The sequence below is a fragment of the Rhinolophus sinicus genome, linkage group LG04 (genome assembly GCF_036562045.2).
Source record: "Rhinolophus sinicus isolate RSC01 linkage group LG04, ASM3656204v1, whole genome shotgun sequence".
Taxonomy (NCBI): Eukaryota; Metazoa; Chordata; class Mammalia; order Chiroptera; family Rhinolophidae; genus Rhinolophus; species Rhinolophus sinicus.
The window spans coordinates 138,056,150-138,083,466 of NC_133754.1; the positions used below are offsets into that span (position 1 = coordinate 138,056,150).

General features: G+C 39.7%; 1 protein-coding gene and 1 long non-coding RNA gene across 7 annotated transcripts in view; one reads left to right on the top strand and one right to left on the bottom strand.

Annotated features, from left to right (window-relative positions):
* GLIS3 (GLIS family zinc finger 3) overlaps positions 1-27,317 on the top strand; it is a 597,994-nt gene that overhangs the window by 458,016 nt on the left and 112,661 nt on the right. The gene's annotated exons all lie outside the window — the stretch shown is intronic.
* Positions 381-3,353, bottom strand: LOC141571339 (uncharacterized). 2 transcript variants are annotated; one of them, XR_012496101.1, is made up of 4 exons: positions 3,212-3,353; positions 2,488-2,618; positions 2,088-2,299; positions 385-759 (listed from the first exon to the last, which is right to left on the bottom strand). It is a non-coding gene; the product is annotated as an uncharacterized LOC141571339 (long non-coding RNA). The 2 variants fall into 2 exon arrangements; XR_012496100.1 differs by having other exon boundaries at positions 381-2,299.

Here is a 27,317-nt window from a genome sequence, read left to right on the forward strand (position 1 = left end):
ATGTGGTTAACTTTCAACTGCAAAGTAAACATGTAAAAGTTTACAAAAATAAAATATTAAAACCTTTTGTTTTCCCTTTCTTAATTGTGTACTCGTAGTTGGAAATGGTGTATATTTTTCAAGTTGTTCTTCCATGACTTACTTTATTTTTAACTATTATGTAGAGGTTGCCTTCTTGTTTTGATACTCGTAATTTTATGTTATCAGAGATATTCATTCCTGGATTTATTTATTTATTTATTTATTTATTTATTTATTTATTTATTAAATGTATTGGGGTGACAATTGTTAGTAAAGTTACATAGATTTCAGGTGTACAATTCTGTATACATCATCTATAAATCCCATTGTGTGTTCACCACCCAGTGTCCGTTCTCCTTCCATCACCATATGTTTGATCCCCCTTATCCTCATCTCCCACCCCCCACCCCCCTTACCATTCCTGGATTTAATTGGCTTCTCATTTAAAAATTTCCTAACAGTTTTGTATGGAAAATATTCCCATAGTAAAATATCATAGTAAGAGGAATAGACTGGGATTGGTATGGTCAGTAAGAACAGGTAAATTATTTGTGCAGTAAAGAACTTGGCCTTGCCCAGTTAGAGATCTCCTTTGCCTTTGGCTTCTGGGAGGTAATAATAGATTCATACCTCATAGGAGTGTCTTCTTTAGAAAGGGAGGTGGCCACTCCAGGAAGACCAACTGTGAGAAGATTAGGGTGGGGGCTTTGGTTCTTGTGATGTCAGTCCAGCTGGAGGCTGAGATCAACCATGAGAATAGTCAATCAATCAATCAATCAATTATGCCTACCTAACGGAGACCCAATAAAAACTTTGGACACCAAAGCTTAGGTAAGCTTCCCTGAATGGTGACACTCTGTGCAGATTGTGTCATATCAATGCAGGGAGGGTAATACATTCTGAGGACAATGGTGGTTGGTTTTCCTATTTGGACCCTCTCAGACTCTTCCCTATGTGTCTCTTTCCTTGGATAATTTTCATGTGTATCCTTTCTCTGAATGATCCATAACCATGAGTATAACAGCTTTCAATGAGTTTTGTGGGTCCATCTAGCAAATTATCAAATCTGAGCATAGTTTTGGGGAACCCCCCTAAACTTGCAGGTGGTATCAGAAGTGAGGGTGGTTTCGTGGAGGATGGTGCTCTCAAACTTTGCAGTTAGGTTAACTCTTGCAGTTAGTGTCAGAAGCAGGAATTCTCCAGAACACTCCTGACTCACTGAAACGTGGTTAGGGAAAAATTATTACACTACAAAAATCAAAATCTGCTTTTCCATAAGTGAAGTCTCTCTTAAATCATTTTTGAAACAAATTGAGGAATAAATAAATGCATATATACTTACCCATACCAGTAAAGGTATAAGCTACACCCACAGGTAGGAAGAATATTCTAATAGTAATTAACCTCAAGTACTAAGGGTTCCTTCCCTACATATCATATTATACGACAAGGAAAAGCACTTAACAGATACCTCATCTGAGCAGTGACCCCATGAGAATTACCAGAAATCAGACAGGAAGCCTTTCTGAAACTTCAGTCAGGAAACCAGAAATAAGGTGGAAGTTTGTCAGCCCCAAATACTGAGGGAGAAGCTCATGCTTCCTTGGGGAGCCCCCTGTCTGGGACATCATTACCTGTACCACAAGGCCCTGCAGCCTAAAGAAGCTAACATGCCCTCCAAAACTGAGCTGTACACCACTCCCCTCATTCACAGAATCCAGAGGTAATGAACAACCAGAGTATAAAATGAGGGAAGTTTAAAGTTGTATTATATAGAGGAATAAAGAGTTGGAATGGTTTGTCACATGTTTAAATTTCATCCTAAAACAGAGAAGAATCTCAAGCCTCACAACCGTATTGGAATTTTTCTTTTTTTTTTAAGGCGGTATATTCACTTCATCTTTCCCACATCAAAACCAAAATACTTTTTTTGTAAATTATGTACAAGTTCAGTGTTGCAGAGAATGGAATCCCTCTCTATGGCATTCTAATCTAGATATGAAAACTGCTGAAGATGTGAAATACTAACCCACTACAGTATGCTATATGAAAGATAAGTGTCCTACCAAAGCCTATACTTGTACCACAGATGGCAGGGGCATGCCTGCTTCTCAAGTATTTTCTTGGTGTCAGACAGACGCCACTCCAAACAGCGGCACCCTCAGTACTGCAGGACTGCTTCCACTGGCCGTGGCCGACTTGAAGGAGAAGGGTGAAATGTACATCAGCTTGTCTCTTTCCAACTCGGAGAAGGCAGCGGTATTAATAGTCCAGCGTTCTGAAATGCAGTAGGATTTCATTGCTGGAGTTGGATGTCATAATTTAATAATTACTGGATTTCATTGTTAGTTAAATACAAGACAATCCTTTTCAAAGAACGTTTATTACTGGCGTATGTGTAAATACATCAAATAGAGCATTTGCTGTCGGCCCATCGTTTAACCTCCTGCCTATCATGCTACCTACCATGTGTACCGCAGATTCATTTATTGTGTTTAGATCCAGCTTTGCACCCATGGTGTCAACAGGGTCCGAGCACGTCCGTTGTATCTGTATCTTCGTTGTGTGATAGATCTCTTTTCATTTCCATTTCTCTCCTGTTCACAAACCTGTTATTAGTTTTCCCAAATGGCTTATTTAGAATTTTCTCATTTCTGAAAGATGCTATTTTTAGGTGCAAATGATGACTGCACAGACATCGGATAATGACTCATTTTCTCATGCTGGGTCAGTTTTACCATGACCCAATCTTGCTTTGTGTCAGTGGCACTGTTAAAACACAAAATAGAATTCATCCCCAAGCTCCTTCTGATGTGGGTGACATCAGATAGAAAGTGGTTAGTGTCTTCATGTGGACAGAAGGATCTAAAATAGGTCCCCAAATGTCCTCACCTGAAGAGGAGCAACTTGGCTACCTCACCATGGCTGTATTCTTTGGTGGTGGTGCTCCTTCCTCCTCTTTCCTTCCCTTCCCTTCCCTTCCCTCCCCTCCCTCCCTCCCTCCCCCCCTCCCTCCCTCCCTCCCTCCCTCCCTCCCCTCCCTTCCCTTCCCTTCCCTTTTTCCCTCCCTCTTTCCCTCCCTCCCTCCATTTCTTTCTGTCCTTTTCAGTTTTATCCCAGAAGACCAAGGACATATAGCAGAGCAAATACAGACAACTTTGAACCTCTGAACCTGCTTTGAACTCATTACCTGACTGGGAAATACTCATCTTCTCATCCTTCTCTCTTTAATTGCCAGCTTCACACTAGGGTGGTTACTTGATACATGTTCTCAGAAGTTTAAAAGAAATTAAACTGTGTTGACTGGAGTGAGGATTTTGTGTATATTTCAGTGATCAAAGTGATCTCAGTTTCTGCTTCCACAAATAATCTTGCATCACCATGTTCTAGGACAGGGTTTCCCAACCTCAGCACTACGGACATTTTGGGCCAAATAATTCTTTGTTGGGGGCCATCCTGTGCATTGAAGTATGGTTAGCAGTAACCCTGGCCTTTACAACTAGACACTAGCAGGACACCTCCTTACACACACACACAAACACACACACACACTCACACTCAGTTGTGACAAGTTAAAACCATCTCCAGACATTGACAGAGATTCCCTTAGAGGCAAATTCACCCCTGGTTGAGAATCACTGCTCTAAGATGTAACACTGGTGATCTAATATTTCTAAATATTTTAAGAAGATGGCTGTGACAAACGTTCAGGTTGATAACGCTGTGATTTCTCCATCTCCAAATAATGCATTTGTTTCCCCAAGTTGACTAGGAAAGAGGAAAATTTGCATTTTGGACTCCATGTTCCACAAATTAACAGAATTTTCTGTCAAAGAAGAATCAAAACTATTTATCTCCTTATAATGTGAGGACTGTAAGATCAAATTACTTCTGCATTTTTTCACCATTAGAATATCGTACTTAGGATCGTTCTAGTTCCAAATCTTGACCAGCATCAGTGAAACAGCCAGGGTCTTGTTTACTCTCCACTTTAAGAAAAAGCAGAACTGAAGGTAAAGGCTCTGTGCCAGCTCTTTGGTGGTTATATATGTGTACCAGCCCCGAAAACCACCCTTAATAATTGTTTTTAAATTACCTATTGCCAGCTTTTTGCACTTAAACACAGATGAAATCTAAAACTAAATTGCTGACTTCCTGGTTAAGAGTGAGGGTGTGTGACTGCAGCGCATGTTACTCATTTGGAATACAAAATGACTGTACAACTCTAAATAAAATATTTTATCATAGGTAGCATTTATCCACAAAGTTGCAAGACATATCCCGAAACAGGAAATAACAGAATCAATTTTAAGCCCTTCACTTTGCTTCCTTTCCTGACAGTACACCCTGAAAATGCCCCTTTTTGAATTTTACTCAGTTTCTGGACAGAGGTGCTCGTTGCCTAAGTTTCCAGTCATCAGGAGCAATCATTTGGGCTTCTAACAAAGCAGGCATGGAACTTAAAAACGAAGGACCCAGGTTACTTTGGTTAATTCATACACAGCAAGCTGAGTCCTTTACAGTCGTTCTGTTTGGTTGGGAAGAAAAGATCTCCAGAAGAACCAAACAGCTATCCTGGGCTGTCAGAAGCTTCAGCACAGCTAAAAAGCACCATTTGCTATAAGCAACAATCACAAAATGTTCCAGAGTTCTTGAGATCTCTGCTTTCATGGGACTGAGTCTGATGACCTTATATCAATGCTGATGAAATCGACAAATAGCTGTGTATCTGGTATGTGCAAGACCCAAAGAGGATCTACTTTGAGTGGAAACCTAGGGCATTAATAAATCGTTTCCCTGGACCTTTTCTTCCTTGGAAAGATTTCTTGTCAGGTATAGGGAGTAGGCAGGGTCTGCTCACTTTTGAACTTCTGCATTTCTAACCTGAATGTGGATTTTAAGCAACCTTTTATTCAAAAAAAGAATAACAGATTGAAAAAGAGATTGATATTCCAGCCTTCTGAGTCTTCACTTTGTGCTGACAAATTAATTGTTTTACGTTCTTTGAACAGTGAGGCTCTGTTCGGTTTGCCGGGTCACATGCATTTCATTACACTACACCTTGGTGACAAAGGAAGTTTAGGGGTAAAAATGAACACAGGGATGAGTCAAGGGTTTGGCTTGAGTTCTGTGACTCAAACACTGACAAGTCATTGGTCCTGACAGTCTGTCCTGTGACACAATGGAAAAGACCTGTGGCAAGCTGTGTTAACGGAGCCTAACACATTTTCCAAGGGATGTTTTGTCTCTAGACTCTGTGGAGTCATATTTAAATTTGCTCACTCACTCATATTTAAATTTTACCCAGACAGCCTAGTCTAAACCCCGATGGATGGAATGACTGCCTAAATATACCAAATGTATTTGGTAATTCAGATGTTCTTTCCTGGAATTAAAGATTGAATTACTTTTAGGAATAATGATGAAATGTTATATTTCTTGATCTAAGTGGTGGTTACACGAGTGTGTTCAATTTGCAATAATTGAGCTGTGTGCATATCATTTGTGTGGTTTCCTGGATGTAATGCTTAAATTAAAAGATTGATTTAAAAAGAACAGTGCTAAAATCAACAAGATTCAACAAAAGTTCATAAAAGGGGGGGAAAAAATCTTACCTATGGAAAAAAATAGAACCACAGCATCTCAGTGAGCTTCCAGATATCATTTGTGTAGTTTAATCAAACATCTTTGCAAATGTACCTCTATGAAGCTTTTTTATCGCAGACTTATCTTACAAATATGTGTTTTTCATATGTACGTATAATCATTATTTCATTTTGTGATGGTGAAAATGCTATCTCCTTTTTTTTTTAAATCCTTTTCCGTTGCTTTTCTGATAAGTTTTCCGTCATATTTAATTAGACTTGAATGGGTATCGAGACGAGTACTGTCGGACTATGTATATCGTTTGCTCAGGACCACAGTGAGCCTGAGCACTTACCTTTCCTCTGCTGCTCTATTTAGTTGGAATGACTTTTGAGAACCAGTAAGGGGGAGGTGCTACTCCCACTGCATGATAAACCATGGTGTTGAGGTCTTCATCCCCTTACAACAGCTCTGTAAATTTGAAATCCAGTTTTGGAACCTCTTAAATTATAACCCAGACGATTCCATAACCCACATAACATTTCAGCCCTTGCTTTTGGTAAGACCATATGAATTTAGATTTATGGTGAGGAGGGAGGGATAAGGAAGCTAATCTGAGTTCGTGGAAAATGTAATTATTCTTTTAATGATATAATGTATGGGATTTTTCTTTTCAAACTGCAAAGCGATATTTGCTCACAACAACATACAAAGTATTTTCTTCACCTCCTGCCCCCAATTACCCTCCCTTTTAAAATAATATGTGCTAACAGTTTTGTGCATGTCTGTACATTCTTGATGGTTATAGAAATATAGAAACATAGAAACATACACATACTTGTGATTTTTTTTTCTTTTTTTTTTACAAAATGGCATCATACTATACGTATTTCTCAGCACGGTGCTTTTTCCTTTTAGCAGTGTACTATGGACATTTTTCCAAGTCAGTTCATGTAGTTCTTAACACATTCTGCTTCATAGCACATCACAGCCTATACTGTTGACGTATTGTAACTTGAGGATTCAGGCTGTGTCTGTTTTTCTGCCCCTATAACAAATGAAGCAATAAATACACTGGTACATTAATTCATATATAATAATACTGGTATTTCAGTAGGATAGACAACTTTTAAAGAAAAGTTGATTAAAAAAAAAAACAATTTTCCTGTGCATATAGTAAGTGAAGGGATTAGCCAAGTACTAGCAGACACAGATCCTGGTTCTTTACTAAATGCCCAGGAAGAATTGCAGGTATTCTATCAACCATGGACTTGATTGAGAAATCCTCAAAATGTCAGTTCTTTGCAGAAAATAGATTGGAGGTAGCCTGAAGCTATTGTGGGAACAAAGATTAACTATAAATGGGCACAAGGAATCTCACTGAGATGATGAGAATATTCTAAAATTGCATAATGGTGAGAGTTGCACAACTCAGTAAATTTACTAAAAAGTCACTGAATTGTACTTTTAAATTGGGTGGATTTTATGGTACGTAAATTATAACTCAATCAAGCTGTTCAAAGGGGTAAATGTTTAAAGCAGTTCATGGCACATCTTTTTTTATATCATTAATTAGCATTATCTGAGAAAAAAAGCTTTGCTTCAGTAAAGTCAATTTTAGCCCCCAACATGTGTTCGATTTATTACAGTCATAATTCTTGGAATTTGCTCAACAAATATTTTCTGCATTTAATTGAATCAACTTTTTTGCTCTTGCCGATTGCAGTAGTCATTTCCCAGGATGGCATTGAAGAAAGCCATTATCTTATTTAGACTCTGATGAATTTTATCAGTTCTGTTTAGTTACTCATTCAACAGTTATATACTGAGCACCCAGTGTGTGTCATGCACTGTTCTAGTGATTTGAGATGTATTTGTGTTTAAGAAAGTAGAAGATCGCTGCCTTCTTGGAGCTTATACTCTAGCTAAAGTCTTAAGAACAGGGAGAAGACCACTATTTCATATTTTAAAAGAGGGTTTCCCCAAGCCAATTACCTGGGTTTTGTGTTAAAATGCAGGTTCTGCTTCAGTAGGAATGGGGTCTGGGATTCTGGATCAAGGAGTCAGGTGATGCTGATGCTTGCTGGTCTGAAGACAATTTGAAGAGCAGGGTGTTGACATACAATGACATGTGTATGCCCAGTGATCATGGTTATATGAGGTTGTGGTGTATTTCATACCCTATGTTCTCTCAAATCCCTCCATTTCCTAGGATCCAAGTAAACAGCACAGGTGGGAGTGGAAGGGTTGGCAGCCAGTAGTTCTTGGCCATCACCCTCGTACCTCTTCAGTGAGTCTTTGGTGGATGAGGGATGTGCTGCCCACTACAGAGAGTAGGAACATAGCTGGTCCTGAAAGTCGCGTCTTCTGGCCACTTATTCCATTGCACTGACCTTCCCATCCACATGTTTGGTCCAGAGGTTAGGGAGCTTGAATATTTTTCTTCAGAGCTTTTATAACTCTTGATGATTAAAACATAGCATGTGACTAAATGTTAAAAGCCAATGGATTATAGTGATTGACTTAGGAAAGAAAATAATATTTTTTGAGTACATACTGTGTGCATTTAAGCATCCTGTGATGCTTAAACCTTAGGAGGGATTTATTAATATTATTCTCATTTGCAAGCATGAAAACTGTGGCCCTCAGAGGATTTTGATGTTTTTTGTTTTTCAATTTGTCCAAGATCACACAATGGCTAATTAGCAGAACTAAGATTAGAATAGGATTATTTGTATCCGACTTCTGAGAGGGAACCATACCCTGAGCCTCGTACCCTGCTGAAGAGTTCTTAGTTAAGGAAAAGTCTCTTGTCGCTTTAAGAGATCCCTCAATTTTTACAACTTTTGAAGTTGAAGCACCATAATTTCCTTTAAAAATATTACTTCACCCTCATGCCCCACTGCTACCCAGAAATTCTGAAAATACAAGGCCCTTGACAGTGTCTGTTATAAATCATTTCACCTGATAATCTTTTGTGAAGACAAAATATGAAAAGAGTCTGTTTCTGTCCCTTGTTCTTTTCAAATATTCCAGTATGGCAGGCAAGGTATGTTCTAGACACAGGCAATTTTAGAAATACAGAAACATCATCTGTTGGAACATAAATGATCCTTGTTCTATGCCTGATAATATTTTGGGCTAGTCATCTTTGGAACATCAGATTTAATTAAGCATAGTTACTAATTACAGACTGTGCAATAGAATTCCTGGGGAATTAGATAAAGAAAATTTCGGATAATAAATAGAATTCTCTTCCTATGCTCCACCCCCTTTTGGGTAGTGTCTTGACCTTTTGTCAAATGCAGTGCAAAGAAAATGTAATTAATGCAAGTGTGTTTTGTATGCCCAGTAATAGATTTTTTTCATTGAAACATAACCTTTATATGATGCTTCCGTTATTACTAGCTGTCAGGTGAAAATTAAATGAGCTTGCTCTGAGCTTCTGATTTATCTTTCTGTCTACAAAAGGCTATATGAAGTCTGAGGAGATACATGGCTTTTGCTGATGATTCTGTAAATTAGTCCCATCAATCTTTGGTGCATGATACGCCCACTCCTTGAAGTCGGTGGCTGAGGCCAGCAGTGATAACTTTGTAGCCCAGCACTCTCTCTTCATCCTCTGCTTGGAAAATGCCTCCAGCTCAGAGGAACTTCTACCAGTTACTATACCATGTTTCCCCAAAAATAAGACCTAGCCGGACAATCAGTTCTAATGCATCTTTTGGAGCAAAAATTAATATAAGGCCCAGTATTGTATTGCATTGCATTGCATTGCATTGCATTATATATTATACCTGGTCTTATAGTAAAATAAGACCAGATATTATATTATATTATATTATATTATATTATATTATATTATACCCAGTCTTACAGTAAACTAAGACCGGATCTTATATTAATTTTTGCTCCAAAAGACACATTAGAGCTGATTGTCCGGCTGGGTCTTATTTTCAGGGAAACACGGTACCAGTGCAGTTATTTACTTAAAACATGCATGTTCATGGACTCTCATAGGTTAGAAAAAGGACCCAATTTACCAGTGGGATATCGTGTTCAGTTTATTGCAGCTTCATGGCAATCAGATTCAGAAATGAAACTGAAAACTGACTTAGGGGATACAGACGGCCCTTCCATGCATTATCTCCAAAGGGCTTGTCTTTCTTTATTGCAAATGTTGTCCTTGGTTTTCTCCCCAAGGGCAGCCCCTACCTCCTAAATCCCCACAACAATATTATCAATCTGGGTTGGAAAAGATACCACCCTTTTGCTTTACCTGTATTTCTACAGCTGAGCCAGAAAGCAGGAGTTGACTCTTAAATGGCCCCTCTGCTTTGTGGCTGTGAAACCTCTGCTCAAGGAGGAAGCCGCCTTTATGCTGCAGTGCCCTCCTATTTGATGTCTGTGTTAAAGGATAGTCCCAAGGAACACAGAGCTGACTTTAACTCTGGCTGAGTCACCAAGGACTTGGAGATGGAATCCCACTTGGCCAACCACCAAAAAGTCTCCAGTTTCCTGCGATAACTCAGTCTTCACAGGGGTGCGGAGTTTGACCTCACATTTTATGAGAACAAGCAGCACATCCCCAGCAGGGCCAGAAACCCTGCAGGAGCGGTCCTTCCCTCGCTATTCCAGCACTTGTGCTGCCAGTTTTGTTCAGAGCTCCAGAAGTGCAGGGGATGTGTGAACATGTCAAATTAATGAAAAACAAAGTTAAACATTTCAGAACCTGCAAAAGGGTTCAATTCCAGAAATGAGCAAAGGTTTGGGAAGAGCCTTATTTTTTCAGCGAGGTTTATTCATCCTCCATAGACGCAAAAATAAGTCTTTCAAAGAACATGAATATTTGAGGCATTTGGCAACACGCAGACTCTGGCAACCTCTCCTTATTTATACCATGTAATTATACTTGCCTTTATATGTGTGTCCTTTTCATTACTGAGTCTAACATGGTCTTTTATGAAATTCCAGTTATTGATTAGCACTGGCAACTCTGAAATGTGGCTTTTTATACATCAATAAATCTTTCTTTTTTCCCTTTCTTAAATCACAGCAGATATTGTTGGACATTTGGGGAGAAAACAACTTAAAATTCACATCCAGATCTTGGCTGCCAATTCAGGACTTTGTTACTACGAAATTTGCCAAGTTTTTAGCTTACTCTTCGCTGAAAGTGCAGCTTGGGGTGGGGGATTCCTGTAGCTAGAGTAAAAACTGTGACATCATTAGAACTCAGCTAAATCTGAGGCTCCCATGAAATTCGGGCCTTCACATCTTCCCCCCATCTCTTTATTGGTTTCTCCCCTCCTCACTGCTCCTCAATCCATCCTACAGTCAGTTCTTAAACTGAAAGCAAACAAAAAAACTGTTCAAAAGCATGACATCAGTGACCAACTATGAGCCTATCAGATTTGTTTGAATAAATATAAGTAAACAACCAAAGACTTGGTCTTTTTTCAAAGCATTTAATCCTTTTTCCAGTTGTATACTTACAGTGTTAATTTTCATTAGGGAATCTGTACCCCTTTTAAAAGGAGAAAATCAGTATTTCTGGGGAAGAAACTAATGAGACATGCATGTGGGCATCATCAGCTATTTCCAACTTCCCTTTATTATGTACAATCGTTATCATATCGAATCTCTATTGCATCCAGGAAAATTTAGTAGCAGCCCATTGTTCTAAACTCAGTTATATTTAGGGTTAAATCTCTTTAAGAAGAAAAGAACAGAAGTTCTTGGATACTGCTGTTTTCATATTACATGTTTATATCAACATACATTGAGGTCATATTTTATTTCAGAAGATTTCATTCGTTCCTGTGTTAACTGGTCCCCTTGAACCTGAAAGAGTTAATGCAACTTTTCATGCTGCCTGCTTTGCAGGCACTGAAGATCTCCTCATTCTTTTGAAATTAATGGACTGTTCTTACCTTTGTCTGATTGTGCAGAGATTTGCATGTAGACCCACTAAACCTGCCAACTCTAGCACATGGTTAGTAACTATTCTCAATATGGGTGAGCCCACAAAGTACTGCTTCAGAACGGAACACTATTTCCTCACAGCAAGTTTCCTTCTTCCTATTTAATGTTGGCAACCTTGATTTTGGAATATTTTTGCATTTACAATCAAGAAACTTTCAAAGAATGTTGTTCTGACTGGCTTATTGGGTAGCCATGATTTATGGCATGTTTAATTCCACCTGACTTCCATTGGGTGGTTGCATGGGGAGAACATGAAATATGTTCGGATTTTTGTCGAAGCCCAAGAATAGCATATTTTTGTCACATACCAGATTCAAACTTGTATTCCAAGCATTTGTTTGTTTTACTTGCTGACTGATATATTCTTTTTGTAGCACAAGTGTGATTAGTACATGGGTTTTGAGACCTGTGTCACTGCTGGGATACTGTTGCCACATCTTCTGAGGTCAGAAGGCCATTACAAGCTGTACAGCAAGAGCACAGTGGGTTCTGATGAACCATTTACTTTCTTGTAATGCAGGAGCCTATTTAGGGTGATCCTTGTGCTGCTGTCAGAGCAATGAGGGTCAGCAGTTGTGGTGACAAATTAGTTTTGACAAGTTTAATGACCCCAAAGAAGAAAAGTCTGTGGCTCTGATAGCAACTGGGGAATAATTGGTGAGCTCAGCCAAATGGGGAATGTGTTAAAATTCCCCAATTCTCTCTGGCAGGCCAATTACACCATTCAGCAAAGGGGTGGAAGGTTGCCATCCACTTCTTTAGCCTTACAAAAGCATCAACAGGCTATATTTCAATCAACCAAATTTGGTTTGGCGGGACATCAGGACACTGAAAGAAACAACTGGATCTTTCAAATGATGTGCGTACGAAGAACTTGGGCAAAGAGCAAAAGGAGAATTTTTGTCAGGCACCAGTGGATAATGCTGATCTCACTGTTGGCGGGTTCTGCTGGTGCACCACCGCTAGCTCCCCCTCATCTGCCCAGGGTGGGGAGGCCCTGGGAACAAGCATAGGTCCTTAGAATGCATGCTAAGTAAAGTTATCAATTACCAGCCCACCCAAAACACCATCTTTTCATTAACTTATTCAACAAAAATATCATTGTGAACCTACTATATGCCAGGGCTCTTCTGGGTGTTAGGGAAGAAGATGGACAAAGCAAGAAAAGACCCCTGCCTCCATGTAAAGATACAGTTAATAGGTAAATAAGAAATAAGCCAGATGATTCCAGATGGTGGTAAGTGCTATAGAGGAAACACAGAGGGTATGTGGCCGATGCATGTTTCTAGGGCTGCCATAACAAAGAACCACAAACTGGGTGGCTTAAATAACAAAAATGTATAGTCTCATAGTTCTAGAGGCTACAAGTCTGAAATCAAGGTCTCAGTAGGGTTGATGGCTTTGGAGGGTTGTGAGGGAGAGATCTGTTCCAGGCCTCTCTCCTAGGCTTGTAGATGGCCGTCTTCATAGTCACACGGCCGTCTCCCTATCTCTTCACATTGTCTTCCCTCTGTGTGAGTCTCTACATCCAGATTCTTCCTTTCTATAAGGACACCAGTCATATGGTATTAGCTCCCCTGCCCAGTGACCTCATGTTAACGTGATTAAGTCTGTGAAGACCCTGTGTCCATATGAGGTCACATTCTGAAGTACTGGGGGTTAGAACTCAAACGTGAATTGTGAGGAGGACGCAGTTCAACCCATGAGGGCCGTTAAACCACCTAAGAGAATGTGGTCAGAGAACAACACATCTTGGAGGCAGTGATAACGGAGTTGAGGCCTGAGGAGAAGAAACCAGCATTGAGAAGAGGGAGAGGCAGAATTCGTGCACAAAAGAAACAGCCTATAGAAAAAGACCCCGAGGTGGGAAGGGCTTTATGTGGCGTAGGGGGAGGAGCTAGAGTGCTTGTGAGGACAAAGGAGAGCATTAGGTCAGCGATGTGGTAGGGAGCAGAGGACATGGGCCTTACTGGCCAACTGCAAAGAAGAATTTAGGTCTTATTCCGAGTACAGTAGGAATCCAATGAGCATTTTAGTCAGAGGAGCTGTGTTCTCGTTTGCATGTTGTTTAAGCCCATAATTTTAGAGTGCCTTCTGAACACAAAGTGATATGTGCAGTGCAAAGCGGGGCTCAAGGCTTTTCCACAGTCTTTATCACAGCCTAGCCCTGACCTCTTACCCTTTATTTAACCACCCAGGACTTCTTGCCACTCTCTGACAGCCTGCTCCCACGGCATGTTGTCTGTTTTGTCTGTTTTCCCACCTCTAGGACTTTGCCGGTGATAGTTCTTCTGCCTGGATTTCCCTAAGTGCCTACTCTATACATTGAACACCTATTCATACTTTGACACCCATCTGAAAAGTGACTTTCTATATGGTGTCATCCCAGATTCACACAGTCCATCCCTGTCTTTGCTTGTGCCTTTTATTATAGCACATGGTATTGCATGTGTTAGTTTCCATGCCCACCTAACCAAATAGTGGGTGAACTCCCTGAGGGCAAGGACCCCAACCCTGTTTATCTTTATGTGCTGAGACCCTAACACAGCCCCCAGCCTAGAGTTAGAGCCCAACAGCTGTTTATGAAATGAATGACTAAATGACATATAAGACAGGGCCCTGTGCTTAAAAAGAGTCGTCATTAAGCACTCTGGGCCTATCGGAGTAGAGTGGAAAGAATGAGGGGCTTTGTAAGCACATTAACACCAGTCTGACTTTAGTCCCAATGCGAGTTCCTTCTGGACATTGTTGCTTAACTTCTTGGAGCCTCCATTCCTTCACTAATAAACTGAGCCTAATGATTCATAATGTTTTTTAAAACTAGAATTAATTTGGGACACCTTTGTGTATGCAACTGACCCATGGCCTGGCACAAATTAGATGCTCAATAAAATGATGTTTTCTTTCTCTTCCCCTTATTTTCAGAAAGCCTTATTGTTATTACATGTGGGGGAAAGCACATGAAGATTCATGAAAACCCTGAATTGGGTATTTGTTCACTTAAGGGCTTGCTGGTTGTGTATGGTAGACATTTATAGGGAACCCAGGGAGTAGAAGACAGTGTTGCAACGTTCTGATGGAAAATCGGTGATTTGGAGTTGTGGAGTAGTCAGTCACACTTTCCATTACCAATCAGCTTTTCATAATGAACTTGAAGAGTGTAGCATTTGCTACCACAGAATTCCAGCACTGAAGGTCTGATTCATTAACCATGATAATCCCTTTGTTTGGGGCCTTATTTCCCATTCCCGAGAGGCTGCCTGATTTGCAACATGGGCATTTCAGGCAGAACATTTTGCCCAGTCTTGCAACATCTATGGTGTGCTGTGAGTCTTTGTTGGACCTGAGCAGATGATGTAAATGCTTAGTTTTTAAGACAAAAGGGAAAACATTAAGAAGCTCTTTTCTTTATGCACCCGAGCCAGACTAGGGATGAGAATTAAAGAAACTTCACCAATAAGTCTGTCAGCGCTAAGATTTCTTTGTTTTTTCAGAGCAGTGTTATATGTATGTACCTAATAGCAAGGTTTTAATCATGACTTGTACTTAAAATCACAGTTCTCTTGTGTGAAGATCTAATTTTCTGTGGCAGTACTACTCTGGTGGGATGTCCTTAGGGCGGCTCAGTAAGTCCCTTGGTTGACATGCCTGCAGTATGCAAATCCCATCTCGTGGTTCTCTTTGAACTCCCTGTAGTCTGCGTCTCTTCCTCATGCACACACAGTTTCAGAGCCTTCTCCTCACTGCCCCTCACCACCCCCACCCCCCCACCCCCCAGTAGCAACTTTTACAATCTTCTTTTAAGTGTGCTAATTATAAAGGTGAAAGCAGACATTAATTGGCTAGGCAGCCAAACTGGAGAAGTGTTATTCAATCCAAATACATTGATTACTGCATAAATAAGACAGGTTTGATGTATAGTCAGTGTAAAACCCTCTCAGGCAAGGACGCCCAACCCACTGTTGGATGATGATTTTATCCTACTTTTTCATTTGAGACCCGTAGGCCATACCTTCAAAGAAAGAACAGATATATAGATATGGAACCACTTTGAGATTTCCCCCCCCCCCTTTTCATGGCACTGCGGGAGACAGGTGGCTTAGAGGCCTAGTGGAGATTTGGCAGGTTTTAGCTCCCACTGTTTATGCCATGCTGTGAGTTCCAGGGCAAGTTCTCAAGGATGGACTTCTTAGACGATTTGTCAGGAAAGATGCGAGGGCTTCATCAGTTTGTGACTGCCTGTGTAGATTGTTCCTTTCGTTATCGATGTGCCTGAGAGTTGAGGCAGAAATCTGCCCTTTCGTGGGCACTCTTGTCATCAGCGAAGCGGCAGAAGAAAAAGTGAAAGATCAAACATGCAAAGTTGTTAAGGCGTGGTCAGCCCTCGCATGTACTAAACTGTTTCTGTCAGGGATTACTGTTTGGGGTTTAGTCAAAGTTGGCTTCAGGAAGAAGCCACTTTGGTAATAAAAGGAGAAAAAATATATAACTGGTCCATGGGATTAATAGAAAAGGAAAAGAAAAAAACCAAAAAACTCCATGTAATGTCTTTTGGTGCACTCTAAAGCTGGAGGTTAGATCCAGTGTGTTGCATTACTTCAGTGTGGGCTGAGAATCAGCACAATGTTTCCAAGCCCTTTGGTTTTCTGGGAAAGGCCTTTATTTGACAGGCCAAAAATATTCCACTTGAGGGTTGGGTCTCCACAGAATTAGACAAAGGGCATCAAAGCCTGTTCCATGGTGATCTGAAGGCTTCGGTCCAGGACATTTCTGTTGATTTGGATACCAACTATCGTCTCAAACCCAGGACATTGGGTTGTAACATTTTAATAGTCAGCCTGGATTTTTGGCAGGCTTCTGTTTAGTTTATTTTTCTCTGAGCTTGAGAGTTAAGAAATTTGAGAGCATTGCTGTATCTTAGAACTTAAAATAAAATTTAAAAAAGCAATTGAAGGTGATTTTTTTCCCTTTCAACTACTGCGTTGAAGAATAGAATTTAACTTTTATAAATTGTTAAGTTGGGTAACTTAACCACCACAATTTTTTTTCATGGATAGTGTAAGGAGGTGGTTTGACCAAGGTTGAAGACGTGTGTTTGTTTGTTTGTTTGTTTCTAAATATAAAGATGGTAGTAAAAAAAAAAAAAATTCAGGGGGAGCAGACTAGGGCATTGTCCTAGCCACTGGCTTGTGTATTTATACTAATTCAGGTCCCCTCCTCTTTTCCATAACTGCCATTTAAGGGACACTTCTCACTGCTTATTAGTTTGACACCTTACTTTCCCTAGATTTTGCTGCTTTCTGCTCTATCTCTTAGGCAACCAAATGCAATGTGGGGATTTGAAGAAACCGATATATTATTCAATCACCAGGTAAACGCTCTATCCTTAAATATAATTTATCAGTGATTTTTCCCCTATGGCTGTGAGTCCGTAAATGCTGGGAGAGAAAATTAATCTGGCATTTTGGTATTGTTCAGGCTTCACAACTCTGTTTGTTAAAAATCTATTCTGAGACATTAGAAGCATCTTGGATATTTCCTGTTATTTAATCTATTGCCAACCATAACCACTGCTCATGACCCTCCTTTCATTGGTGTGAGGCTTCAAAGTTTGTAAAATATTTTACGTGTGTGTGTGTGTGTGTGTGTGTGTGTGTGTGTGTGTGAAGTCCACAACAGCCTCTGGAAGCAGGCCAGTCTCAGTGGCAGAAATTCCTCCTCTGGCTCATGACACCTTTGTCCTTATATTTTCTATGGAATTCAAGTGCTGGTGGTGGAGGATTAAGTACAAAATAACCTTCCACTTTCCATTTAAATTTAAAATAGACCAACAGAACACCGTATGTCTTCATGGGTGTAGTGATGGAAAATGGAAAGACCTGACTTTCATTTACTATCTTCCCTCAATACTCCCGAGACGCCATGCTTTTGAGACGTCTCTGATTTACAACTGTGCTTCCTGGGTCATCTTCATTTGACACAGCGGCTAGCTACTGCCATTTATGCTTTCTCTCCCCAGCATGGCCCCTTGTCCCCTCCACATCATGAATTCTCTTGCTTTTGCAGAAAGAACTTCTGCTCACCAGGTGGGTCTTTTGAGCTTTCACATCTCTCTTTTATTTATTTATTTTTACCCACAGGCTTATTCCATGTGCACTGTTGTCTGAATTGTCATGAATTTTGGATTTAATTCCAGAATGTCAAAGGCATGTTTTCAGCTGAACAAACCAAATGAAGTAAAAAGCTTCATCCCCCGTTTACTTTATTCTCATTACCCACCCCAGCGGGGAGGATGAGTAAAGAATGCATCCTCTAGATCCTGAAAGAATTTCTAATATTCATTCTTTTGCCATAAGATACAGAGCTTAATCCTTTCTTTAGACATTTTCTTTTTTCCTAAATAAACAGGGCCTAATTGGAAAAAGCTGAGAGAGCTAAGCAGCAAAGAATAGAAAACATTTACTGAGCTTGGAAGTGCATATTGAATACTGCAGGAAATTTGCATATGGATTACTTGGTGAAAAAATAGAAACATTCTCAGCCCATTAGTTACTGTGATGGACTCCCACTGACTAAAATCCAAGTACTTTTGCCTTGTTTTCTCCAACTGTTCTTTTCTGTAATCGTTTCTCTTTAACTACAGGGCAGCTATTCTGTTACTGCACTTTGTACTAGGGAAAGAAACAAAATAAGGAACATAGCTGTGCCTAGAATAGGAGCGAGCTACCTCTGATTTAATCCCTGAGCATTGTACCATTATTTCTGAGCTTTGGCGGAGGGGTGCCTCTTTATCAGAGGGGGCTTCTAAGTCACATTTTCAGCTCTACTGTTGTATTAAGTGACATCCCTTAATTCAACCCTTAGATTCCTCCTTGGTGCCTCAGTTTCTCCAAATGAAAGATGGAGGGAATGTTTAGCAGCACTAATGCAGATGAGGGGGAAAATCAATGAATATTTATAAAAGTAAATTGAGTCCCTGGAATATAACATATCACAGAAATTCAAAGCATAATGAAAGTAGGGAGAACAGATTAGTGTTAAATGTATGTGTGAAACTCATTTTACATTTCATTCCAACAAAGACTGAATTTAATTTACTCCAAGTAAAGAAGAGAAAAAAAGTGGTATTGTGAATTAGGATTCTAAATTTGGATTTTGATATGTTTATTGGTATACTACAGACATAAAGCCACATGTTGACTTTTTCAGCAAATGCGTGTGTGTGTGTGTGTGTGTGTGTGTGTGTGTGTGTGAGGAGGAATACACATAATAAGCAAATCTAATCACTGTCAGCAATACTCCTCCAGGAGAGTCACATCAAGTACCAGCAAAAGAATTGTTATCAAAAAGGTATTTAAAACTGTTTACCTTAAATCCATAGAAAAACCATTAAACATGGATCAGCTCTTTGCATTGTGGGGTGAGGCAAGACTGTGTACAAAGAGACATTCAGAAATTGCCAACGGGAGATGTCTGCATTATTGTGTCATTATTTGAGGAAACAACCCAAACTCTGTCACTTTACAAAAGAATCATTGAATATTAATAGATTTGAAAGTTGTTATAAAAGATCAAAATATCAATATCCATTGGCCTGTTTCAGGCTTTCCACAATGGTTTGGAAACGGCTGGAAAGAAAGATTTGTGCAGCATCGATCACAGAAATTGAATGAAATCCTAATAAAGAGGACCATCTCTGTTTTATCAACACCTAAGTGCTGCATATGTACTAATATGTCCAAAGAACTAACCAAAGACAAATATTCTCAAAAGATGTTATTATAAAAAGGATGTCCTATAGAAAATCCAAGTTCTTTTTTTTTCCTGGCCAAATTCTCTTGATGGAAGTGAAACTTTCATTGGGTTAATAGAGACATTACTAAATTTCCTAATGATATGCAGAGTTTACCAGAGAATATATGTAATGCAGACCGCAAGTGCCAGAGAAAATCAAGAAATGGTGATTCTTCATCTCCCCAACCAGACATCTGTGTGGCTGTCTAAATCAAGAACCATCTAGGTAATAATCACAGTGTGATTTTTTTTAAACACAAAGTAAATAAGATTCATCTGTAAGGAAAGCTGTATTTGGGTGGTCAATTTGACACCGAGGGCCTTACTATACAAACATGGCCTCGGGACCAGCAACATCTCTTAGGAGTTTTGTTTTTTAGAAATACAGATTCTCAGGCCTCACTCCAGAACAGCTGAATCAAAGTTGGCTTCATAGTGAATTCCTCAGAAGATTTGTGTGCACGCTAAAGTCTGAGCAACACTGTCCTAGGAGACCAGTTGGTACATGATTGTGTCAGGTCTTGCACGTTGTCTCCATACAAATAATTCCTTGATAAACTTTCAGCAATTGAGTTTTGATCGTGGAATTCATGATGATCGACAGTAGCTTTACATTTGGATGATCTGACCTAATATTGCCCATCAACCCCAGATTTCTTCATTTTCATTTGTTGAGCACCTGACATGTTCCAGGCACTGTGGTAGGTTCTGGAAACAGAGGGATGGACAAGACCGAAGCAGAACTCGGGAGAAAACCATCATGCAGATGATTGCTGACCTTTTTATTTAATGGCAGATAAGTAAGGGATTATTCAGGAAGAATGCAGTGTGCAAAGACAGTGCAGATTTGATGAGCCCGGTCAGGTCCGGAAGATCAGAGAGGGCATGGCATCTCCCATGGCGGTGCTGCCCTCTGGAAGCTTCTTTCTCCAGTGGGCCTCAAGTGGGTGGATCCCAGACAGGCAGAAGAGCAAAGCAGTGAGGTAGATTACCATTTCCAGAAGTAAAGTAGCTGAGTAAAAAAGGAAACCAATGCCATTGACCTAACTTTTTCCCCCATAAATAAACATTTTTACTGGTCATATGATTTTATTTTTTGAGGTGCCAAAAGCTTACATGGTTTGCTCAAATTAGAAAAATAATAAACACCACACATCCAGGGAGCATGCAAACAAGAGCTCTAAATAGGGCAATAGTTCCAGATCTGCCTTGTTGATTGTCATTCTGCAAATTCTCTTGGCTGGGTGGACAGACGTGTGTGTGGCTAGGCAGCTTCCTGGTTTCCCTGTCACCCTCACTGTGGTTGTCTTAAAGTGGTCAGTCCCCATCTGTCTTAACGGCAGTGCTCAGCCACACTTCAGTTGACCTCTAATTGTCCAAAAGGGCCAGGGTTCTTGCTTCCATGCTTCTCTCTCTCCTCTCTTTCCTTCTCTTTTTCCCGTTGAGGTTGCTTTTCCATCTCAGTCATTTTAAGTTTGAATTTGATTTGCATATCTGAATTGCTAATTATACCAATTACTTGTAGTGCTTCTGTAGTCTAAAAAGAAGTCTGAAACTGACCCCTTTCATTAAAGTCAGTGCCAGTTAGCCCTAAAAATTGGAGCTGTAAAGATAGGTTCTTTCTTTTTTCTTTTTTTCTTTTCTTATAAATATATTTTTTAAAGGCCAGCTGCCAACAACTGTATTTTTCAGGTCCCAGACACTCATGTTTCTGGTCATGTTTTTCTGTAGTCCAGCATACATTCTTTAACTAAATACTACCCTTGAAAGATCAAAAGGAGTGCTCCCTGCTTTCATTTTGTTCTTGGCTATAGCTCATGGTTGTCTATTTTTTTTTTCTTCTTAATTTACGAAAAGCTTTCTTTCCTTGAGAAGAAAAAGAAGTGGCTCTGTGGATCGTAAAGAGATCATTAGCGTTTACTAATACAGTCTGTTCTTACGTTGCTTTACTGCCACGTCTTTTCAATATTATTTACTGAGCAGCTGAAATAATTGAGCTTTGAATTTTTAGAATAGTATAAAGCAAGACCTATTGTCACTTATTGCTGGGTATAATTGCACCATATGTATTTAGTGAAGCTATTTATTCATCTCTCTGGTGGATAACTTTGTCAAAATGAGTTGAGATATTTCTGTGTGTGCAGTTGGAATCTAGAAAACATTTGCATTTCATATAGCACTTAGAAATTATAGACGGCTTCACAAGTATTTTTTTTCTCCAGACCTGAGGGTCTGTTCTTTAAGTTCTACTCATGTTTTATAACCGTGTTTCCCCGAAAATAAGACCTAGCCAGACCATCAGCTCTAATGTGTCTTTTGGAGAAAAAATTAGTATAGTAAGATCCAGTCTTATTATACTATAAGACCGGGTCTTATCTAACATAACTTAAGACCAGGTCTTATATTAATTTTTGCTCCAAAAGACGCGTTAGAGCTGATTGTCCGGCTAGGTCTTATTTTTGGGGAAACATGGTATTCTCTATTGTTTGTTAGAGCAAGCACAGTTCGTATGAGTATACAGTTATTCTGAGTGGAGTTTGAGCCCTAGAAACAGAGTTTTTAAAAGAGGAAGGAAGACAAGAAGGGAGGGAGGGAGGAAAAGAAAGTGTTTAAAAATAAAAAATAAAAAAACTTGCATTTTAATGCATAATAACTTATTTGTCAATTTAGCAAATCTGCATTGGGAGCTTACGGTGCACACTAGTGCACCATGAAAAGGACCAGCCTGGCCCTTGTCTTCAAGGAGCTCACATCCCTTGAGGATGCTATAAGATCATATACGTGGGAGACTAAACCTAAGCTTGGGGACAGAGAATGCTCTCCTGAAAAAGGGGATATTTTAGCTAAGCTCTAAAAGATGAATAGGATTTAACCAGGAAAATAGAAGGAAAACATTTTTCCAGACAAATGAAATAGCATGCGCAAATGCCCTCAGGTGAGAAAGGGCATGGCACCTTTGAGGAACTCCAAGATCAGTGTGGCTGAAGCTGAGGGAATGAGAGGGAAGGAAGGTGAGGTGAGGATAAGGTTGAAAAGTAACCAGGAGCCAGATCAAGCAAGATCTTATAAACCATAACTGGGCTCTGGTCTTTATCCAAAAACCAATGGAAAACCTTTGAAGAATTTGACACAGCTGAGGGACGTGATCAGATTTGTAGTTTTCAAAAGATAACTCTAGCATCAGTGTGAAGACTAGATGGTGGGTGGGGGCAAGTGTGGATGGGGGTAACCTGTTAGGAGATGATTGAAGTAGATCAGGTAGGAGAGAATGGTGGCTTAGACTAAGGGAGATCAGATGTTGATGGAGAGATGTAGACATTTTTGAGATAGACTTCTGAGGACTCGGAGATCAGAAATGGATGTGTGGGAGAGGAAGATGTCGAGGATTACTTCCAGACTCTGGGCCTACACTGCTGGGTAAATAGAGAGCAGGGAGTGAAGACTCTGTGTTGGGGAAAAAGTCCTTGTTAAGTGCTGCAATATTTACTGTGAAGTGCCTGTGATCCATCAGTATGGAGATACTGAATAAGCAGTAGGGCCAGAGCTCATAGAAGTCTAGACCAAGTTCAACAATTGATAGCCATGTGCCTTCTGATGCCATATAGGTTGGATTCTTATATCCAACCAAGGAAAAGAGTTAAATGAATTGTTTTTTCTTTGGAAATTTTGCTTCTAATGGAATTAGAAGTGCTACGACAAATATTTAGGCAAATATTCAGTCAATCAGTTTTCAAAAAAAAGAAAAAAAATTATTGACCATCTAATATATATCACGCACCTATTAGATTATGGGAACTTGTAAGACATCTTTCTTTCCTCCATAAGTAAAATTACTTTGTAGAAAGGCTTCGCCAAGTATGCATCTAAGAAGGAGCCAGTTTTGTCACTGTTGGTAACTTGGTAGTAAATTCAGGGACCCCCTTCATTTGATGAAATGAGTAAGGCTTCATGCTGTAGAGTATTTCATCGGCTGAGTATGCAGCTTTGAGGTCCTTCTAGAATACTCAAGTTGACTTTTTTATGCCAGGTCTCACTTTGCATTTGTTTCTAAGCATCCCAAGCAGCTCAGTGGCTTACAAATGTATACCACTTTTTTTTAAAATTTGAGAATCACAGCTAGTAAAGTGGTAGATTATGCCAAGAACATAAGGCTCACAATAGTTATTATTAATGACTTTACTCTATGCTCAGACTTCGGTGAGAATGATTGATATAATTTAGGAGAGTTGACCCTATTGGCTACAGTGAATTTAAACCACTAATATTTTTCATTTTGTAAAGAAACAGAAAAAAAAGTGCATTTGGATTCCTTCCAAGACACGCTTCTTTCTTTATCTTTTTTAACTCTTCAGAAGTAATATTCTCTTGGGGGTGCATGGATGAAATACTTGCTTAAATACCAGCCAGAAGGCTGTGATTCTAGTTGCAGCTCTGCCACTTACTAGCTGTGTGACTTTGGCAAGTAGCTTACCCTCTTTAGGCCTCAATTCCCTTCACTTGTAAAACTGGGATAATAATGCTAGATAATTTGAATGCGTAAAAGATGATGATAATAGTGGCTAACTTTTATGGAGAATTTACAGTGTGCTAAGTACTTTCACGTCAGGATTGTTGGCTTTGTAAGATGGCCAAGGAGATTAAAAAAAAAGAAGAAGAAACATATCTTAGAAACAACACATTTTACTCATTTTTAAATTTCTTTGGAGAATAAGAAATAGTCATAGTTTAAATTCAACGAAAAAGCCAACTATTTTAAACAATAGACCAATGTTCTCATCAAATTAAAACATCTGAGATGGTCCACATTCACCCTGAACTTGACCCTTGTACTATGTTTCCCCCTAAATAAGACCTAGCTGGACAATCAGCTCTAAAGTGTCTTTTGGAGCAAAAATTAATGTAAGACCCCGTCTTATTTTACTACAAGATCGGGTCTCATATAATGTAATATAATGTAAGACCAGATCTTATATTAATTTTTGCTCCAAAAGAGGCATTAGAGCTGATTGTCCAACTAGGTCTTATTTTCGGGGAAACATGGTAGGTAGAATTTTATGTAGACCTATGTATCATTCTTGTGATAAATGGAGCGAAGTTCCAAAGAAAGGAGTGGAAGTTGCATTACATAGAATAGTCAAGGGGATTGAGATTACAATTCTTAGCCAAAACGTTTTTCTAATAATTATAGGGATCAAACTCTGCATTTATACAGTGATTGAATATCCTGTTGGTCTCAAAACCGAAAAGGTCATAACTGGAATGAGTTAATGGATTTAATGACAGTTTGTTGCCCACGGGTGAACCATGGGCATATCGGAAGAAGAGGCAAGATGTGAGGGCAACTCCCTCAACAACCTGGAAGGAAAAGGGCTCAGTGAGAGGGCAGAGAGTTTAAAATCAGAACGGGGATGGAGAAGAGCAAGTGGAAGAAATGGAGGGTTTTCTGAGCACTTGCTATGTGCCTGTCAGGCATGTGATGGGAAAGACATGCAGAGAAGCTCAGCTGTGAAAGAAAGAAAACTGGAAGCTATGCCCTCTGGAAGCAAATGAGTGAGTGGTTTTGATGAACCAGTGTGGGCTGTCACCAAAGATTGTCAATCCTAGGACTGTGGAGCTGCCGGAAGGCATCACTCTGAGTTCACACCTTTGTAATGGCTGCCAGGGCTAATGCCAGGTTTGAGTTCCGTTATTTTCATATCTGCTTCTTTTTTTAAGCAGCCAGTCACAGATGACTTTTAGCAAGTACAGAATTTATATTTAAGCAATGCATAATGAAAATCGACGGCTTTTTGTTGAGAAAAGCACAGTGTCAAGAAAATATCCCTGCCGCTCTCTTTCCTCCTGTCAGAGTGGTGGAAATTTTACACTTGAAAGTGAAAAAGCTTAAGATATATAATTTTTTAATCCCATCTTTCCTGCCCACTTGCTTCCCTTCCAAAGCTTGTCAGGGCCAGATCTGGAATAGTAAGAGCCATTAAAAATTTGGCATCTTGCACTCTGTTTTTTGGAATAAACTCAGTGTGGGCCAATTTATGGTAAATTATTCTCTTCGTGTGTAAATTTCCTTTTCTCTCTTGGCAAATTCATGCTTGCCTCTACACCCCTGTGCACAGATCTTAAACACATACAGTTATTACAGAATCTGTGTGGGATATGTGTGCAAGTGTTAAAGCATGTGCCCATGGCTATATTCACAAGTGCATATGCACGTATTTGCACCTATGTGCTTATATGATAGCAAATTGACTTAAACAGTTTATCTTGGAGATTTGTGTTGCTATATGCATGTTATCATACATTCTGTTGCAACCCGCAAACAGTTTCTCAGTCAAGAGATGACAGAATTCAGCAATCATTTTGGAAAACACCATAGTAAATAAATATATTGCTTGGTTCTGTTAAAGCAAGCATGCCAATTCTTAATAAAACTAAAGGCAAGCAGTGCCATTTCTTATCTTTATGGTCAAAGACAGTTACAGGGCAGCCAGTCCACTGCGAGTGGGAAAGGCGGAACCAAGGCTTTGCTACAGCCCCCTTGACTCTCAGCACAGAAAGCTGTGGGGCTAGGCATGATTATATGTTGGAATTATATAGGATTTTCTTTGCATGAGACACTGATGAGAGGCTCTTTCCTGGCATATTTGAGAAGCATACTAGCTCAACTTTTAAAGGGCAATTTAAAACAGTTTCTTTTCCTTTATGTATGAAGAAGGCCCACATTTACGTGTCTTGAATTATTGCTAATAACACATTCCCAATGGGTCATGTGTATGTTTAGCTCAAGTTTAGAAAAGGGTGTGGTAAGAAAAATAGTTCACTCACTTCACTAGTGTTGCTACAAATTTCTCAGAACATCAATAAAGAGGTTAATGCATCTCATCCACACAGACACAAAAATACACCCGTTTGTTATTAGTATTGTTTCCTCACATAGAGTTAAAATAATTAAATATATTTTACAGTATTTCTATAGAACCTTAAAATCCAGCAAAACCCATAAATGCGTTTTATAGCTTTTTGCGATGTTGACCATTTGATGGCATCATAAATAGTAACTGGCCCTACCTAATGAAAAGTCCTTAATGAACTTACTACTACACAAGGAAGTGTCGGAAATCAATATGCTTTTGTACAAAGAGTTCATTCTGTTTATTTTGTTTAGCATTTATTTAGCAAATTATCTGCGGTCACTTGAGTATCTGCCAAGCCCTGTACCCAGTGCTGGCAGTAAAAAGATTAATAAGACTGAGTCCGTTGTCCTTGGAAAGCTCACAGCCTCGTCGGGGAGACAAACAATCCAATCAGTGTAACTGTGCGTTAGGGAGGCAGTGGGCAAGGTGTGTGGCGGGGGTAAGGAGCACCACAGAGGAGGTGACAACAAGCTAAAGGATCAGTAGGATGTCACCAGGCACAGCGAGTCACACACGCAGAGGCACAGGGCCCAGTAGGAGCACGCTGCTTCATTAAGGAGCTGCACCTGGACTGGCCTGGAGCCCGGGGGAGGCGGTGAGAGGACAGAGAGGAGGGGACAGGCCTGCGCATATATATGCTAAGCCCTGCTCTGATCTGTAGTCGCTCTCTCTTTGTTTTTCCACTGCTCCTTTCCTTTTGCTTACTTAGTTCTCTTTTACTTCATCTATCTCTCTCTGTCTTCTGAAACTTGAGAGACATTTTAGAGAAACCGAGCTTTAGAGGATGTTTCTGACGTTTTTGTTTTTTTTTTTTTTTGAATGTCAAAAATAATGCCTAAAATCCAAAGGATGATTCCTCCATTTTCTCTCAGTTTCCTCACTTTTAACATGTAGAAAATTATTTGGGGCTGTGGGGGGAGAGTTGTTAGAGCAGGCTGGGTCAGGGTCCACAGTTTTTCTGGGTATATATCATTCTCCTGGAATGTTCTATGAATGCAGGAAATGTAGGTTTGAGCCTGC